The sequence below is a fragment of the Pinus tabuliformis genome, chromosome 9 (assembly GCF_031772625.1).
Source record: "Pinus tabuliformis cultivar Carrire ecotype Pingquan chromosome 9, CPIR1, whole genome shotgun sequence".
NCBI classification, from domain to species: domain Eukaryota; kingdom Viridiplantae; phylum Streptophyta; class Pinopsida; order Pinales; family Pinaceae; genus Pinus; species Pinus tabuliformis.
In genome coordinates this window covers 1,562,108,226-1,562,128,397 of record NC_142307.1, presented here as the reverse complement: position 1 = coordinate 1,562,128,397, position 20,172 = coordinate 1,562,108,226, and the positions used below count along the sequence as shown (strand labels likewise).

The 20,172-nt window shown below is 36.4% G+C and overlaps 1 pseudogene; it reads right to left on the bottom strand.

Moving 5' to 3' along the window:
* Positions 1 to 2,225: 2,225 nt before the first annotated feature.
* Positions 2,226 to 19,975, bottom strand: LOC149154587 (galactinol synthase 4-like; annotated as a pseudogene).
* Between the last annotated feature and the right edge of the window lie 197 nt (positions 19,976 to 20,172).

The window sequence follows — 20,172 nt, the reverse complement described above, 5'->3', positions numbered from 1 at the left end:
TTTTATGCAGAAGTTCCAGAACTACTCAAGCGTTGAGGACAACACTTTTTTGAAGGAGAGGGGCATGTTGGGTCCCTATAATACTAGTGATTACCCCATTACTATTGTAGTTATACCCCTTATTTATAATGTTGTTACCCTATTACCCCCATATTGTTATTTCTGTGCCCCATAGAATCCCTCTATTGTTATTTTTGTGGCTTTATATTATTATTGTTAGGTCGGCTGGATTATATTGTGACTCCTTAGACTCCTATATATAGAAAGGAGGTTTTGTCATTTGTATCATCCAAGAATTGTTCATTTATGTAATGTAAAGGAGGTTGCCCCCTCGAAGAGGCTGAATTCTAAGGCGTTGATCTATCTTTTCTATCTTTTCTTGAGCTGGTTTCATAACACTTTCATAAACTCCTAATCCATAAACCATGGATTAAAACATAACCGAGTTCCTCTCTCTTTATCCTCCACTAACCTAATGACCACCATATGGATGCTCTCTTTTTTAGTATTCTTCTCACACTTACCAGAACCAATAATTTTTAACAATGTGCATAATACTTTGCAAAATCTAGTATGCATTGTGTTAAATCTACTCATATACAATATAGATCACTAATACAGACCATAAATATACTTTCAACATATCTCATAATATTTTCCCATAAAACTTTAAATACAAATAGATCAACATAATATTTAAATTAACATATCCTAAAATTTAAACTAACATCTTCTTATACTCTGGTGCAAAATAGATAATATACCACATATTATCTCTAGCATATTATTACTTCTTTCATCTCCAATATATCATAATGCTCTACAATATATCCTAATGCTCTAGCATACTCTTTCATCTCCAATATATCCTAATGTTCTTGTGCAAAATAAACAATATACCCCATATTATCTATAATATTCCATCTCTGGAATCTTGGTTTGTAACTTACAATTAATTAATATTGTATCATTGTATTTAAAATACTTTTAGACAAACAACCAATAAACTTTATATACATTAGAACCAGTGCTTCTTACTTCTTTAGTACAATTAAAAAAAAGGTTTAAGGTGAAATATGAAAATTCTAATAAACTACTTATTGAATCTACAATCATATCTGTGTATTGATTGCGAGGCACTCAACATTGTTGTCTTATGTAACTTTTTTTATTGTTTTACAGATAAACATCTTTCAATATATTGTGTTAATGTATTTATTATTATCACAATAATAATTTTGATTTTTTCCTTTAGTTTTAGTTCATAGACGTTTACATTAAAAATTAAATTATTTTTCTGGAATAGAAAAACTGATGAAAAAATAACAAGGGCTACATAGTAGCTACTACTTACCACTTAGTTTAAATATAACTTAATTAAATAAAAGAATAAAAAAAACAAAAATTTCATCACAAATAAAACAACTAATCAAATATTGTATTATTAAATGTCATCACCAAAATTAAGAAATATGATTAATTAATATTATCTATATTAGCATACATATATATTGTGTGTTTTTTAATAATATATATAATTGTTTATAATTATATATATATTTTTTTTTCTATGTTAAGACTAACCTAAGTATTTGAATGACCTATCGCAATAATAATAGTTGTTTATAATTATATTTATTAAAATATGTTTTTAATATAATAATAGATTATTTTAAATTGAAAATATTGTGAAAAATCATAATTCATGAAAATAGAAATAATAAAAGAAAGAAAAAAAAAATCAAAAAGTTAAATAAAAAGGAAATAAAACAAAAAACAAAAAACAAAAAATTAGTAACTAATAAAAATGGAAGATACTAAACAACCCATAATAAGACCTCAACCAATCATCTTACAAATAAATAAATTTAAATAATAATAATAAATAACAAAAATTGAATTCCTAATGTTAAACTATGGATAAGTGCCATAAATTTTAGGTCATGACAAACTAATACCAAGTTAAAGGCAAAACTGAATGCGTTATACCATGCTTGCCGTATAACAATGGATTATGGACCTCAACGCATCATCAAATCATACAAATGGAAATTTGTCTATTTACAAAGATTAATTAATTGAATTAATTTACAATCAATAACCGTTGGTGCAACGACAAAATGGTCAGTCTACCATACAATATACAAATTGTCCCCACTTCTGCTAGTGGTTTATAATAAATTCAAATCTTATGCTACAGGGGAATTCTGGAAATTTGAAATCTATTAAGCTGCAAGTGGTGCAGGCATTATGTTGGGGTTTGTTGGGATCGTAGAAAGTAAAGAACTGGCAGCGACTCGTTGCAAATCATTTGATTTTCCATCCGCCTCTGAAATTGGATCTGGAATTGTAATATCTCCTGATCCTGAGTGGTCAAGAGAGGGGTCATTGTATATGTCCCACCATTTCTACACCAACATCTTTATATCTTCGCTCTCCATATTTTCCTTCTCCCCATTGTATCTCCACGGCTTCGATCCCTACACATCCACTTTCACATCCATTAATATAACCCTGTAAGTTCAGAACACCTATCTCATATTTCATATAAAAATCATATTTCTTTATATCGAATGCAAATTTGGAGTGAAAAGAAAGCTTACAGTAGCACAATAGTGAACAAATTTGACACTATCCAAGTCCACGTTCTGGGGATGTGGCTGGGGATGCTGCCACATAATGGCTAGAACTAGATTGTACACCAGAGGGATGGGTTTGTATATATTCTCAAAAAACATGTTCAAGAAATCCTACAAAACACACGTATATATATATATATATATGTATATGTATATGTATATGTATATGTATATGTATATGTATATGTATATGTATATGTATATGTATATGTATATGTATATGTATATATATATATATATATATATATATATATATATATATATACACACCACAATTTAGTTAAAATTACATCTGGTAAACCAAACAAAATTTTAGATGAACCTGACTGAAATCGAGAACAGATGCAGACCTGTTCTGCGAAGGGTGTTGGCATAGTGGCCATCAGAGTTTCCAAAAGGCAGTCAAAGTTCAACTGGCTTAGCTCAAAAATGAACATGCCGGCGTTGAAGTATGGAGAGGGCTGTTGCCCCAATTCGACGGGCCATGACACCTTGTCCGGGCACTACTGGCAATATCTGATCTTGTACTATGGAGTGTGACTCCATGTCTTCTCGCAAAAGCAATCCATGACAGCATAGAAATATCCATGGGGCATGTCAAAGAGATGGTCAATGTTGTCGAAGACTTGGATGTCTACGTCGAGATATACCATCTTCTTGTACTCCTCAAACTGCAATCACTCAAAACAAAACAAGATTGTTAATAACTAACTATATTCATGTATTTAGGAAAGATATTGTTGTTAAAATCTATGCATTCATCCAAATTTGCAAGAAATGAAAATACCTCTCAAATACGGAGTTTGGAGTAGTTGAGCACATAGTAAGGCATTGAAAACTACACTTGATTCTTGGGGGGATGGATGGGTTGAATTTGGCGAACAATACAACCCTATCTTCGAAATTGCAAGCGACGATCCTCCGAAACATCGGGCAACACAGCAACGACAAGAGGATATGCACTATTCACCTTGCGGAGACCCTTTGCAAGACCGACGACACCTTTCACATAGTCGCCACATCCTGCCAAGAAATTCACGTACGCTTTGCACTTCTTCTTGTGATCCGGATTTAAACAGGAACACAACAAATTACAAAGATAACCATAAACACAAAGATGCAGTAGAAATAATACTTCATTTCATTAATGTAAAATACTGAGATATGCTTACAAACAGAAAATGGAAATAGAAAGCTAGGGTGATGGTAGCTTATCTCTGAGAAGAGATGTGGTGGCTACATGCCTTTGAACTGTGTTACAATGAGGCTCGAAGGCCTATTTATTGTTGGGAAATAATGGAAAACCCTTCACATCCCAAATCCTAACCCTAGAAGATGAAACGCCAAATTGTGGGCCTCGTTTGGGTAAATTGGTACATCAATTTCCTGGGGTCGTAACTTTGGCATATGATCTTCGTTTGATGCGTACAATAGCTCGTTAGAAAGATCTATCCGAGCACTACAACTTTGTGAAGGGAAACAATGGTCCATATGCCCATGTTGCCCCCAGATTTCCCAAAAAACGTCATTTAGGGCCTCAAAACGGCGTCGGAAGTTCAGGACCCGAAAAACTGCTAAAGATAGTAAATTGTGCTACAATTTAGGAAACTGAAAAATTGAAAGAGACAGTTGTGGGGGTCCAAATGGGATAGGTGGGTGGCCACCAACATCCACCTGGATCATTCCTCCCCCTTTAGGAAGCAATGGTCCCCATTGCGTTGAGTTCCTCCATCTGCTGAACTGGTACCTGGTGAGCTGTTCTGCAATCTCGGATGTGTCCAGTAAGGGTGGGAAGCATGGTCGAGGGTAGTACACATTGAATACTTGGTGCAAGTGAAGGAATGGAGGAATGTTGTGCTCTAAAGCATTATTTCCCACAACCTTAGTAATGGTGTAAGGACCATGTCGGCGTGGTCGAAGCTTTTGATGGGCTCTTGTAAGGCGTTGTTTCTACAGATGCAACCAAACTTTGTTGCCCACCTGAAGCTTGTGTGGTACCCCTGTGGGTGAGGAGAAGTTGTTCCTGTGTTTTGTCATGACCATATTCCTTTATTGTTGCTGCTGCATGGAGGAACCCTTTGCGGGGGTCATGGATGCAGCAACGATCTTCCCCTTACTTTGGGAGTGAATCAAATAGAAAATGAATTTCCTAGTCTGGGAGATGAATTTGCTGCCTTTCTTAGTAGAGATCAAAGAGGTGGTGGTAGGTGGGCTACCTCCGGTATCCTGTATAATAAATTATCCAAAGAAATAATGACAACGCGAGGCCTTGACTCATACACAACATGTTGCCTCCACAAGTATGGCTAGCCTAATAATACATCACAAACATCCAAAGGTGTAACATCACACAATACCTCGTCTGTGAAGGGCTTGATGCTATAGGGAAGGCGGCACTGCTGGCAAACTTTGAGATCTCGTCCTTCATGAAGCCACCCAATACTGTACGGCTGCGGGTGTGTTGTATTCTGTAGGCCCAACCGCTTCACGACCTCTACTGAAATGAGGTTCTTTTGGCTACCACTATCGACAATGAATTGCAGCGGCAAACCCTTCACCCACATCTGTGAGTGGAAAAGACGTTCCCCCTCCTCTGGATCTTCAGGCTCATTTTTCTGGATCTTGGCGGTGGCAACAGTGGCGATGGGATCCACATCAATGATCTGATTCCATTTTCCATTCCCCTTGTTGGGTTCTAGCTCAGGGTTGGAACATGCATTTGATTCGGAAGCCTTTAACTTGGCCACCAACGACTGCTTGGTCCGACACTCACTTGTGTTATGAGTGGGACTCTTGTGGAACTCACACCACTTTCCTGTGTCCTTCTTCGGCTTCGTGGTGTTGTTCTTTTCTTGCGGCTTCGATGGGTTGTCTTGGGTCACCCCCCCTTGGCTTTTTCCTTTGGGCTTCGGATTTGCATATCCAAAGTCTCGCTTCTTTTGTTTGCACTTTTTCTCGATTTTGACAGCGTATCGATACACTGTGCTGAGCACAGAGATTTTCAGGAACTCCATCTCTTCCTAAATGTATCTGTGTAGGCAGATGTGGTATTTGAGTACCAAATGCAGCTCAGAGTCTTTGATACCCAACTGTGTGCGAAGGGTATGAAAAATGTTTGTGAACTCCGAAACATCTTGGTCCTGTCCCTGCCACAATGTGGTCCATTTGATGTATTTGTCCTCATAGCTTTTGATAGGGTAGTACTGCTCCTTGATGGCATCCTGGAATGAATCCCAAGTGGGTGCAGTTGAAAATAGTGAGCCTGTACTTTCATCCTTCTGCTCACAGTAGGTTTCCCACCAGTCCTTGACGTGGGGTGTTGCTTTGAGAAGAGCGAAAGTAATCTTTTCCTGACTCGAAAATTAATGAACACAAAAATACCCATCTAGCAAATTTAACCATTTATCTACGGCATCTGCATCTATTTGACCCTTGAAGATGGGGATTTCAAAATTAACTTGTACCTTAAACGGTGTGGCATTTCCAGAGTAGCTGTTGGAAGCCGATGCGTCGCTTCTGGGTAGCCGTTGATGGATCTGCGCAAAGCTATCCATCATCGCATTCCTTTGACGCTCGAGGGCTTCTTCGAGCAAGATTTTGATAGGATCTCCTGCCCCCTCATCTTTCTTTTCATCCGCCATGGGAGGCCGTCGGGATTTGCGAGGCTGGTCTTGCAAAGGTTCGACCAGTTCAAGCCCTAACTCCTTATATCCCGCCCTCGTTGGGGACATGTAAAGAAAAACAGAGAAAAAGCAAATCGCTCTGATACCACTGATCCGGATTTAAATAGGAACGCAAAAAATTACAGATAGAACCATAAACACAAAGATGCAGTAGAAATAATACTTCATTTCATTAATGTAAAATACTAAGATATGCTTACAAACAGAAAATGGAAATAAACAGCTAGGGTGATGGTAGCTTATCTCTGAGAAGAGATGTGGTGGCTACGTGCCTCTGAACTGTGTTACAATGAGGCTCGAAGGCCTATTTATTGTTGAGAAACAATGGAAAACCCTTCACATCCCAAAACCTAACCCTAGAAGATGAAACGCCAAATTGTGGGCCTCGTTTGGGTAAATTGGTACTTCAATTTCCTGGGGTCGTAACTTTGGCATATGATCTCAGTTTGACGGGTACAATAGCTCGTTAGAAAGATCTATCTGAGCACTACAACTTTGGGAGATTTCCCAAAAAATGTCATTTAGGGCCTCAAAATGGCTCCAAAAGTTCAGGACCCGAAAAACTACTAAAAATAGTAAATTGTGCTACAATTTAGGAAACTGAAAAACTGAAAGAGACAGTTGTGGGGGTTCAAATGGGATAGGTGGGTGGCCACCAACATCCACCTGGATCATCTTGGTCGTCGCCGCCTTTGCAGCGAAGAGATGATCTACAACAGAAATTTCTAAATTCATGGTGAGAGGAGGAGAATAGATAGTAGGTATGTCGGAATTCAATAATCTATTGTAAAGAAGAAGAACCACTTTGCAGAACACTAGTGTAGAAGTGTAGTGTTTTATGCTTCAAAGGGAGCGTGTGTTTTATAGACAAAAGAGGTCGGCTGGTACGAATAAAGTAGGTTGAAAACAATAAAATCCATAATGCAATAGCAAATAGTAAAATGACACGATAGCATGGACCTGTCAAATCCTCTATGGTGTATAGCCAATTCCACTGTCAGGAGTGGAATTCGGAAAATCTAAACATAGCTCTCCCAAACTTCGTACACTTGAAAAGGTGTTACTGAAATGGCTGGAATGAAGGGAAATTTGGACACACAGACAAAAACATTTGAGGAAGTTGACACGAAGCAACAGTTAGTCGACTAACGGTTTCTTAGGGGTAAAGAAAGGACATTGAGTCAGGTGTGAATATTTATTAAGTGGATATATAGAGGAATTTTGCATTTGAAGGCATAACGAATGACAGTAACTGCTCGACTCTATTCCGTCTAGTGTTTGAGTATGTGGAGAAGACTGATTGGTCGGATTGTAAAATTCATTGTAATTGAATGTGATTTGATTTGGTAATAAGTTTTTATTGGTAGTGTGGGTTGATAAGTGTAGTTTTTCTTAAATAAATAGCCTTGTGATTCATGGGGTGAATTAAAGAGAATAAATGGATCGAAATACCTTTTAATTCTTTTACAGATAATTTAATTGATTTAGATTTAGATCCATTTCTAATTAAAAAAATTCCTAATATAGTCATTAAAACTAGTTACATTTTTTATATTACAATTTTTAAAGTAGAGACACTAATCCACTTAGATATCAATACAATAACTTGTAAAAAGTTGAAGTATAGTAAAAAATGGTTCTGTTTCAAAACCAAATAATTCAGAAAGCCTGTAAAAAGCCTTTATCTATGACAAAATTTTCCTTTACTTCTTCAACCTTGATTAGACGACCTACCTTATTTAATGTTAGCTTAGACAAACTATCACTCTGTGAATTATGTTGGCTAAAAATATGTTTGAAAAAAGATGGCCTAAAACTTTACTTTTAGCCCTTGAATATTGTCTTGCCAAAAATACATGAAAGCACTCAGAGTTGAGTATGTCCATTTAACTAATCAATGATTATCTTGGAATCACCAAGAAATTGTATAAAGAAAAGTCTTTTTTGAGTTAAAAGTACATTAAACCCCATAAAGCCATTGGTTCTACCTTAGTGTTTGTATCAGAGCCTCCTCGTATTGAAAGTATCTATGATTTGTGTTCACAACTATTTGCATGCCTATTCCAAACAAGAACCTAGTCTGCAAATTGAGGAGGGAAAGAATATTTGACTACATTGTACTTATATTTTCTATGAAATTCCTTAAAGTAACCAACAACTTTCAAACTTAAGTATGGGGGATTTACGCAGTGCATTATATTAGATATCATTTTTGGGATTCAACTGCGTTAAGTAAGTCATTCAAACGTATGACCATTTCCATGAGAGGTAGTCGTAACTGACTAATTTCTCATGATTTTTGAATAGTTCACTTAGCACTCATTGCATCGGGTGATGCTCACAGGGGTGAAGAAGTGGGATTGAAACTAGTGAAATGTGGAGAACGAATCACATAGCATCAATCATCACTTCCGGGGCTTGCACCCGGTAACCAGGACTTCCCAGGAGGTCACCCATCCCAGAACTCCTCTGGCTCAAGCGCGCTTAACTGTGGAGTTTTTCCCACAATCAAGCCCACTTAGCTTGCTACCCCATTTGCAAAACCTTAGCAAGTATTGTGCCTCATGAACCATTCAAGTAGAGATCCCTTGACTCTTTTTGAATTTAAGTATGGGGGATTTACGCAGTGCATTATATTAGATATCATTTTTGGGATTCAACTGCGTTAAGTAAGTCATTCAAACGTATGACCATTTCCATGAGAGGTAGTCGTAACTGACTAATTTCTCATGATTTTTGAATAGTTCACTTAGCACTCATTGCATCGGGTGATGCTTGTGGAGAACGAATCACATAGCATCAATCATCACTTCCGGGGCTTGCACCCGGTAACCAGGACTTCCCAGGAGGTCACCCATCCCAGAACTCCTCTGGCTCAAGCGCGTTTAACTGTGGAGTTTTTCCCACAATCAAGCCCACTTAGCTTGCTACCCCATTTGCAAAACCTTAGCAAGTATTGTGCCTCATGAACCATTCAAGTAGAGATCCCTTGACTCTTTTTGAATTTAAGTATGGGGGATTTACGCAGTGCATTATATTAGATATCATTTTTGGGATTCAACTGCGTTAAGTAAGTCATTCAAACGTATGACCATTTCCATGAGAGGTAGTCGTAACTGACTAATTTCTCATGATTTTTGAATAGTTCACTTAGCACTCATTGCATCGGGTGATGCTCACAGGGGTGAAGAAGTGGGATTGAAACTAGTGAAATGTGGAGAACGAATCACATAGCATCAATCATCACTTCCGGGGCTTGCACCCGGTAACCAGGACTTCCCAGGAGGTCACCCATCCCAGAACTCCTTTGGCTCAAGCGCGCTTAACTAACAATTGATGCAAATATATGTGAGTTTTGATCCAAATATATGTGAGTTTTTAAATAAAGCACAATTCTTTGTCTCCAGATGCACCCTATCACAAAAATAGGAAGAACTCTAAATTTGTTAACTGGAAAATACAACTTCAATAGACTCTCTTGAAAGGTAAAATCTTCCCAAACAAATGAGAGTTTTAAGATCTATAATATATCCTTCCACAAAAGTTTGGAGAACTCACACGAAACAAATAATTGATCAATATATTTAGCTTGTTGACTACAAAGGACACAAAAGCTAGGACCACAAACTCCCCTCTTTATGTAGTTGTCCCAAGCCAATATCTTGTTTTCAATCACTAGCTAACTAAAGCACTTGAGCTTTAAGGCACAAAGCCATTTCCAAATATACATATGCCACCATTTTTCCTTAAGAGTAACAAAGGAATAAGAAATTGCTTCATATGCTTCTTTAGTTATTACTAGACCAATGGATACATTCCAACTCCATACTATTTCATATTTCCTTCCTGTAAAATAAATACCAAATTGTGACAACCCATTTAGTTATATATGTTATAGTCCTCTATAAAGATTCCTTGAAGTCCCAAATCACTAGCTTATAATTAGCCACTAATTGTTTTGTCTGATGTAAGTATTTTTATTTGACAAAAAATATAAAACCATTTCTATTTAAAAGAAGAACAAGATCCAAGGGTAACCTATAGAATTCCTCTCCTCCAATAAATTGATCCAAACCTAGAAGGATGTTTTTTCCATCTCCAACATTCTCCAAATTCAAAGATAATAATCCATTGAAGCTCTCCAACTGTTTGAAGCACATGAATTAAGTTTACAAGGTTTCTTAATCTAGTCAATAAGAGATAACTTCTTAAAACATTTGGATATCATGAAATCACTCCAAAGACCAACCTTAGTGATCACTCCCCACAAACTCTTCATCCATAAGGCTTTCCCAAACAAGAGGATATTTTAAAACCCCTTTTCCCTAGCTTTTTTGGAAGTGATAGACTCTCCCAACTTTTCCCAAACAAGAGGATATTTTAAATCCCCTTTCCCCTAGCTTTTTTGGAAGTGATAGACTCTCCCAACTGGATAAATGGACTCCCTTCTTAGATTTATTACCAGACCATAAGAAGTTTAACATTCTTTCCTGATTGAGTTTAAGATGTACTTGGGAATCTTGTATAGAGAGAGCCAATAAAAAGTATGTTTTCCAACAAAATTTTGAAAAGTGTCATCTTGCCACCAGGAGATAGCCATCTAAAACATCAAATTTCCACTTTCATTTCCACCTTTTTTAGAAGCCAAAACCAATCTTCCTTCAAATAATATTTTGGATTTATAAAGTAACTCGGATTCTTAAAACGTGAATCAAGGCCACTATGCATTAGGTGGGGGCGGTTATAAATATTGGTTAACAGATAATATTGTAACATTATATTTTATGTAATCAATATATTTGTAACACTTAATATAGATGTGTTCCATCTATAAATGTAATTAATAAGGGGATTAAAACTTAATATTTACGATATTACCAGATTTTTAATCATGAATATTTACCATGGATATTATTAACTTCTAAGTAGGTTTTTTTACAATATCATGGGCCAATACCCACAAGAGAAAGATAGAGAGGGAGAGGAGGGAAGAAAATTATAATACCATGGGATACTACCATGGTTTATCAATACCATGGGCCATCTAGACTTTTGATTATTATGTTATGGATCTAGGCTTTTAATTGTTACAATACCATGGGCCAATACCATGGCTTATCAATACCACATGCCCAAAAACAATAACTTATTTCAAAATAAAAATATTTTACAAATATTTTATTTTAATTTAATTTTATAACATTTTTTAATTAAATCTAAGAGCAAAAGGGTTATAATTACTTTTGAGGTATATCTAAACCCTCCATCCTCATAACTACTAACAATGTTTTCATAGAGATATAATATAAATAATATTATAAAATACTAGGATAGATGCATCTTAACCAAGGATCCAAGCGAAGTGATTAACAATGATAGAGGAAAGATAGTGGGTGATTCTTTTAATCTTTTTATTATTGTATTTTCTTTAACATGATTGATCCAAAATATAGGTTTAATATTTTACAACCAATTATGTTTTTTTATTAACTTAAATACTTTCTTAAATACAATACAATGGGATTATATTTAAGAAAGAGAGTGAGATGGAAGGGGGAATAGAGTGTGGGAGAGAGACATAGAGGTGAGAGACACAGTGAGAGAGAGAAAGGAAGAGAGAGAGGAGGGGGAGAGAGGGAGGGAGAGAGATGGATTTGGAGGGGGAAAGAGAGGGAGTGACAAGGGAGAGATGAAGATGGAATGAGGGAGAGAGGAGACAGAGGAAGAGAGAGAAAAGTAGAGGATAAAGATAGGGAAACAAGGGGAAGAGAGAGACAAGGATACATATATATGGAGGGGGGAGAGAGATGGAATTGGAAGGGGAAGAAAGACATAGAGAGAGAAAGGTGGAGAGGGGAGGGAGTGGCAAGGGAGAGATGGAGAGTCAGTGAGAGAGAGAGAGAGAATGGGAAGAGATAGAGATGGAAAGGAATAGGAGAGATAGATAGATATATAATATGGGGAGAGAGAGAGAGAGAGAGAGAGAGAGAGAGAACATGGCATGTGTTTAGGGGGTTGAGATAGAGAGACAAATAAGGAGAGATGGAAATATAGATGGCAGGGGGAGAGAGGAAAGAAGAGAAAGATGCAAATAATCCTATTTGATCGCTTGCATTAGATGCATTGATTTCAGCATAGATGTCGATTTCTAATCATATTTAATACCTTACACTAGATGCATTGATTTCAGTGTACATGTTGATTTCTACTCATATTTGATTGCTTGCATTAGATGCGTTGGTTTCAGTGTAGATATTAATTTCTAATCCTATTTAATCGCTTGCACTAGATGCATTGATTTTGGCATAGATGTTGATTTCTAATCATATTTAATACCTTACACTAGATGCAATAATTTCAACGTAGATGTTGATTTCTACTCATATTTGATTGCTTGCATTAGAAGCATTGGTTTAAGTGTAGATATTGATTTTTAATCCTATTTGATTTCTTTCACTAGATGAATTGATTTTAGTATAGATGTTGATTTCTAATCCTATTTGATTGTTTGAACTACATGCGTTGATTTTAGTGTAGAGGTTGATTTCTGATTTGATGCAACAAGATGTAAGATGTACATTAATTTCAAAGTAATTAGATTAATCATGTGCATTGATTTCACAGTAAGCACATCTCTACCTCCTCCATCTATATCTCTATCTCCCATTGTCTCTCCTTCTCTATCTCTCTATCTCAACCCCTAAACATACACACACTCTCTATATCTATCTATCTATCTCTCTCCCCCCCTTTCCCCTCAATCTCTCTCTATTCCCCTTTTCTCTCTCTCTAACATTTCTCTCTCCATATATATATCTCTTCTTCTCTCCCTGTCTTTGTTCTCTCTTCTTCCCTCTCCTCCTTATCTATATCTCTATCTCCCCTTGTCTCTCCTTCTCACCCCCAAAACACACAAACTCTCTCTCAATGTAAGCACATAAAAATTATTCAACATTAGATACAATACTTGAATTTTCATCCTATATAAAATGTTTGCTTACCCCAAATGTTATAATTGGCTACATTCTTATTATTGCCATTTTCCATCATTCAACATTGTTAATTACTTTGCATTCCAATGCAGTAATAGAAAATAACTACCATTGAAAATTATTGGGGTTTAACACTCCATAAGTCAGAATGATTGACTTTGGATAAAACTACTATTAATATTGGAGAGCAACAGAGACAAGGTATGTTGTTTATCGAGTTAAATATTTGAATGGTGTATGCTTCCAACTACTCTATGTTGTTTACTACAAATATTTGAATGGTCTATGCTTCCAACTACTCTATGTTGTTTATTGCAGTAGATCACATTAAACATTTGAATGGTCTATGCTTCCAACTACTATTTTCATATGATCGATAAGAAAAAATGGAAAAACTAATAGGTGTGATAATAGAAACAATAGAAGAAAATAGTTCAATCAATGAAGATTGTTTGTAATAGACTATACTCTTAGTATTCACATTTTCTATGTATCAAAATTGTTACATTGACACTTTGCACTCAAAATTTGTATTTCATCATTTTTCATCATTCAAGTTACTAACAATCTCTCTCATCTCAACAAACTGAGGTAACTAAGCAAATTTTAAATTAAATTGACTAGATTAATCTTAGACATATTTAGCGTATTTAAAATGATCAAAATAATTAGATGTTTAGCAAATTTTGTATGACCACACACGACTAAAACCAGTCTAGATCCATCTTAACACTGGATCTATCAGGCGCCGAGAGGGATCAAATCTCTCGAGGTGCAAACTTTTCCTCAAGTTTTGCATTCAAAAAATAGGTTTGCACCTTGAGAGATTTGATCCCTCTCGGCGCTTGATAGATCCGGTGTTAAGATAGATCTAGGCTGGTAATAAATCAATTATGTGTTTATAAATAATATTTAATAATCATTAGCTCAGAAAATTAGCTCAAATGATGGAATCCTCGTTGTTAAAGCACCTTTGCTATTAAGAAGTTAGAAGTTTAATTCTCTTGACACCCTCAATAATAGGCTTTATACGTGAGCTAATAAAAAAAAAAAACCTCTCAAATCTATAAACGATATAATTAAATTAAATTACATTGAAAAACACGAATCTAAACAAAAACAAATATATTTAAGAAACACCAAATTGCAACAAAAATGTAACCCCATATCGTGTGAAGTGGTAAGCGAAGTCGAGACTATGGGAGAAGAGGGCACTGGCAGCTAGTAGTGTGAGCCCACCCATGAAGAAGAACATGTGGGTGTTTTGGTCACCCACGAAGAAGAACATTACAACACTCCACTTGAAGTGACTCGTGGCGGGTTTCAGTTGGGTAAAGCCACCGACCGTAACTTTTGTCACTGGATTTCAACGCTATTTTTTTCCCTATGTGGTACGTAACGTATTATATAAAATCATATAAATAAAATTAATATTATTTTATGCATTTTGGAATTAATATTATGGTTGCGTGAAGTTGACTGTAAAGTAAACATACTAGTTTGAGGTTGTAAATCGTTTAAATATTGTTAAGAGGGAAAAGCTTGTTCTCCATGTATAGGTTGAAGGTTAGGTTCTATCTCGATGTTATGTTTTTATGGATATAGAAACATGAAGGGGTGGATAAAGGCAATACTGGAATCCTTATTTACATAAATTTATTCTCTCTTAATTGTGTTATAATAATTTTTTTTAAGTTAATATAATTAATATTTTATTTAAAAGTATAGAATTGATTTTTTTATAATAATAATAATAGTTTAATTTTTAGGTAATTGGTTTTTTTGTTGTTGATAATAATGGTTCAATGACTAAGAAGGAGCTGGGATACCCTGTATTTACCACGAATAGAGTGGAAACTTCTTGGAGCTGCCTATTCTTCGAGCCTAATCAATATAAGTTAAGCATATTATTTTAGGGAATTTGAACACGTGTGGTGATGGAGTTAACAACCCACTTCAACCACTCAATCTACCCTTACTTGCCAATTTTTAGGTAGCAATTAAGTTAGACACTAAATTGGTGTATGAGACTCCCTTGTCTCTGAGACAATAGTTCCACCTTTGTGCAATGATTTGACTACTAAAATCTAGTAGAAGTGTATACATTTTATACGTGTTGGGTGTGTGTTTATTATAAACTTCATTCTATACACCTAAGCTCAAATCCTATAGAAGTTATGGTGTAGATTTGCAATTGCTCATGAATTTTTAATCAAAATCACAAGACAAAAACCTACTCTACTATTCTACAGAAGTTAATTCACAATTTAGAACAAAAATTTCATAGATGAAATAATAAATAACACAAATGTACACAATATTTTTCCTAGGGAAAGCAATCTGCTTAAAACCTCGGTCCCCAATGCATGCTTGCGTTAATATGATGAATAGAGATGTATTACAATTGTTTTGCTCAACTGAGCACAACTTGTGATCTATGTGGATGTTGTTGGCCACCTGCCTATTCCACTTGGACCCCCACCACTGTCTCTTTCATCTTTTCAGTTTCCTTATTTGTAGCACAATTCACTGTTTTTGGCGGTCTTTTGGGTCTTGAACTTCCGAAGTCATTTTGAGGCCCTAAACAATGTTTTTTTTTTGGAAAACCGGGGCCAACTGGATTATTTGATTGATGTTAACCACTTTAAATTTGTAGTCATTGGATAGATCTTTCTAACGAGGTATTGTGCACGTCAAACATAGATTGTATGCGAAAGTTACGACCTTGGGAAGTTCATATACCAAATTACCCAAACGGGGCCCATAGTTTGGCGCTTCATCTCCTAGGGTTAGGTTTTTGGATTTTTATGGTTTTCCATTGTTTCTCAATAATAAATAGGCCTTTGAGCATCATTGTAACATAATTCAGAGGCATGTAGCTGCCACATCTCTTCTCAGAGATAAGTTACCATTGCTTGAGCTAGCCTTATTTCCATTCTGTTTGTAAGCATATTTCAATATTTGATATTAATGAAATGAAGGGTTATTTTTGTTGCATCTTTGTATTTATGGGTATATCTATAATTTTTTGCGTTCTTATTTAAATTCGAATCAACCTGCAAGTGCATAACCTATCTCTCTGCTGACTGAGAAGCTCTGACCCAGACTTAGTCAATTTCTACCTCTGCTTGAGCCCTTATTTACTTGCGTTGTTCCTTGAGAAATTAGGCCCCTATTATTTAGGAATTTCTCCAAAATGGATTGCACAATTCCTTAGGTTGATCATTTGACTGCATGCAACACATGTACACTCAATACTAGTCTACAACTAATGTTATACTACCTTGGAATCTCCACCACAACAGGGGAACTCGAATTCTCTACATGAACTAGCTATTTTGGGTTGATTGATCAGTTAACTGGATGATCATTGAGTTTCACTAAAGTCCCACTACACAACTAACCTTCTACTAGTTCCTCCAATAGTTGGAAATAGTTTAACCGAAAACAACTTGAGATAATTGACTTTGATTGCTACAAATTAGCAATCACACAGGCTTAACTGAACTCCAACTCCTCCAACTCGAATTTATTGAGTAAAATGGGTGACACAAGCCATATCACACAAGTTAATTGCATCCAAGTTGTCTATTGACGTGGAAATTCAATTTTTCTTAATTTAATCAAGGTAAAATCAAATTGAAAATTTCTTGTTGCATTTTTCAACAATCCCTCTCAGCAAGAAATGGATAATCAACAATCCATATCCTGCAGCTGTAGAACCTAAACTTCCCTCTTGAAAAGGCCTTTGTCAAAATGTCACCATCTTGTTCCTCTTCAGAATGTGCTGAAGAAACATTATCCGCCTCTGCGCATAGTTTCGTAAATGGTGATATTGGATATCTATATGCGTGGATCGATCATGAAAAATAAGATTCTTAGAGAGCTTGATGCAACTCTGATTATCGCAGTAGATCATAGTTGGATCCATCATCTGACCAAGCAATCCAACAAGTATCTTTCTCATTTAGATCGCCTCACATGTTGCTTGACTTACAACCATGTATTCTGCTTTTGTTGAGTTGAGCACCATAGATATTTGCTTCCTGTTGTACTAGGAAGTAATTTCGGACCCAACACTGAAAATTCACCAGATTTACTCTTTCATTCTAATGGAATCCCCACCTAATATGCATCTGTGAAGCCATACCACTTCACTCCCATTATCTGTCTGTAGCATATTCCAAACTAGGTAGTGCCTCTGAGGTATCGGAAAACATGCTTAGCTCCCTTACAAAATAATTTGGTTGTCCTACCCTTAGCTTGGCTCAGTTAGTTGGCTGCATAGCACATATCTAATCATGTGTTCAAAAGGTACATCGATGAACTCACTAGCTACTTGTAAATAGTAGCATCCACTTCCTCACATGAAGTGGCATCCTCCTTCCTCTAGTTGGTTGCTAAAGGTGTCTCCACATGTTTGCAACTTTCTATGTAGACTCTCTGTAGTATCTCATTTGCATACTTTCCTTGAGAGACAAACAATTCCCCATTACCTTTCCATACTTCCAACCTGAGGAAGTAGTGCATGAGACCCATGTCCTTCATTTCAAATTATCTTGCAAGGTCCTCCTTGCAAAATCTGATCAAATATTCATTACCAGTTAAAATCAAATCATCGACATATAAAACAATAATGAGAAATTTACCTTCTACCAAGATATGATAGAGTTTTGCATCCATTTCACTTTTGGTGAAGCCCAAACTGGTGAGATATCTATTGATCTTGGTGTACCAAGCACCAAGTTCTTGTTTGATATCGTACAATGCTTGCTTGAGTCTGCACACATGAGACTCTCGATCAAATGTCTCAAATCCTTCTGGTTTCTCAATGTACACCTCTTTCTTAATAAGTCCATTAAGAAATTTTTTTTTACATCCATCTAGTGGATCTTCCAACCCATCTACGTAGCCAAAGAAAAAAGTGATCTAATGGAGTACCTTGCTACATGAGCAAAGGTCTCCTCATATTCAATTCCCTCAAATTGAGAATACCCCTTGGCAACAAATCTAAACTTATACTTCTCTATGCTTGTGTCTGCTGCTTGCTTTACCTTGAAGATCCATATTGAGCCCACAACTAATTTATCTGTTGGTCTTGGGATCACTTCCCAAACACTTTTCTTTACAGTTGATTTGTATTCCTCCACCATTGCATCAACCCATACAGGTTTTTATACGTCTTCCTCGAAAGAGGATGGCTCGGTCTCAACAAGCTCAGTCATTAGAGTCATGTAGCCAGTGTACCAATTAGTTGACCTTCTCTACCTATGCAAATTTGAAGGAGCACCCACATTCTCCCTCACATCTTGCACAATTCTCTTTACTTCCCTGGTTATTTTCCTACCTTCTCTGGATGGTTCTACTTGAGTGGTTGTTTCCACTCTCTGCTCCTCAATTTATGGGTACTCCACAACTCCCTGAGGTTCCTCCTTTGGAGCTAAAATCTTCTCTTCTAGTGGGATTTGAAGATCCCTCTCAAGAGAGCACCTTATCGTTTTCTCCTCATCAAATTTTACATCCCTTCACACAATTATCATTCTGAGGGATGGAAAGTTTCACGGTAATTGTAGGGAGTTTATGTGTAACCCACAAATACCCCCAATTTTGTTATTGGCTCTAGCTTCTTCTTTCATTCTTTGGAGACATGAAAGTAAATAGAGGCTCCAAAAATATTAAAGTGCGACACATCTGTCTTTCTCCCCATGAAATCCTCCTCTGGTGTAATCATGCCCAGAATCTGATGAGGACTCTAGTTCTACAAATAGACTGTTGTGTTGCATGCCTCAACCCACAAATGCAGAGGTAGGAATTGATCATGCAACATTGCCCTCACTGCTCCCACAATGCTATAATTTCTCTCAGCCACCCCATTCTGTTGTGGGTTGTGGGGTGTTGTTAACTCTCATCAAATGCCTTCTTTTGCACATAAATTTTTAAATTCATTTGACATGTACTCACCTCCATTATCGCTCTTGATATCCTTCACCTTCTTATCAATTTTTGTCTCAACCAGTGCCTTAAATTCTACAAACTTGGAGAATGTCTCATCTTTCTTCCACATGAAGAAGATCCAATACTTCCATGAGAAGTCATCAATAAAAATGACAAAATATTTGTGTATGATAGTGGAGGTTTTCAATAAAGGTCCACAAACGTCATGGTGTTTCCTTTCAAGGATTGCATGCGCTTTGTTATCCCAATCATGGAATGTGGATTTTGTGTACTTCCCCAAAGTACCCCTTTTTCATACATCATGTTGCTCAAGTGCTCCTTTGGGGAGGCTTGTTGTTATATATTGCATAATCTTCAGGGTTCCATGATGTAAATGGCCAAGTCTTTTGTGCCAAAGATCACCGCGGCTCTGCACCTTCTCTGCTTTTGTGCTTAAAGCAACATAATCTTCCACATCTAGCTTATACAAGTTCTTCACACGAACCATAATTTTCTTCACTTATCTCATGGCTATGTGTTTTGGGAATTCCTTTCCTTTGTTTAAGATCACATTGTAACCACTGTCTTCCAAAACTACAACAGGTATGAGAATTTTATTTAGGCTCGGAACGAACATGATATCCTTGAGCCTGAGAGGGGAGCCTAAATCAATCTGAAAGGTGATTGTAACAATCCCAGTTGTGATGTACATTTTGTCATCCCCCATCTCGATTTGCATCTGAAAGTCTTTTTCCTCCAAGTCACTAAAAAAGTCTCGACACCTTGTCATGTGGAATGATGCACTTAAGTCCAAGTACCACACGGTCCCCATCACTGTGCTTACCATGCATGTAATGAGGGTAAATTCAAGCTTGAACTATGAAGCCAAGGCTTCACCTGTCGCTCCTCCTGAGGTCTTCTTGC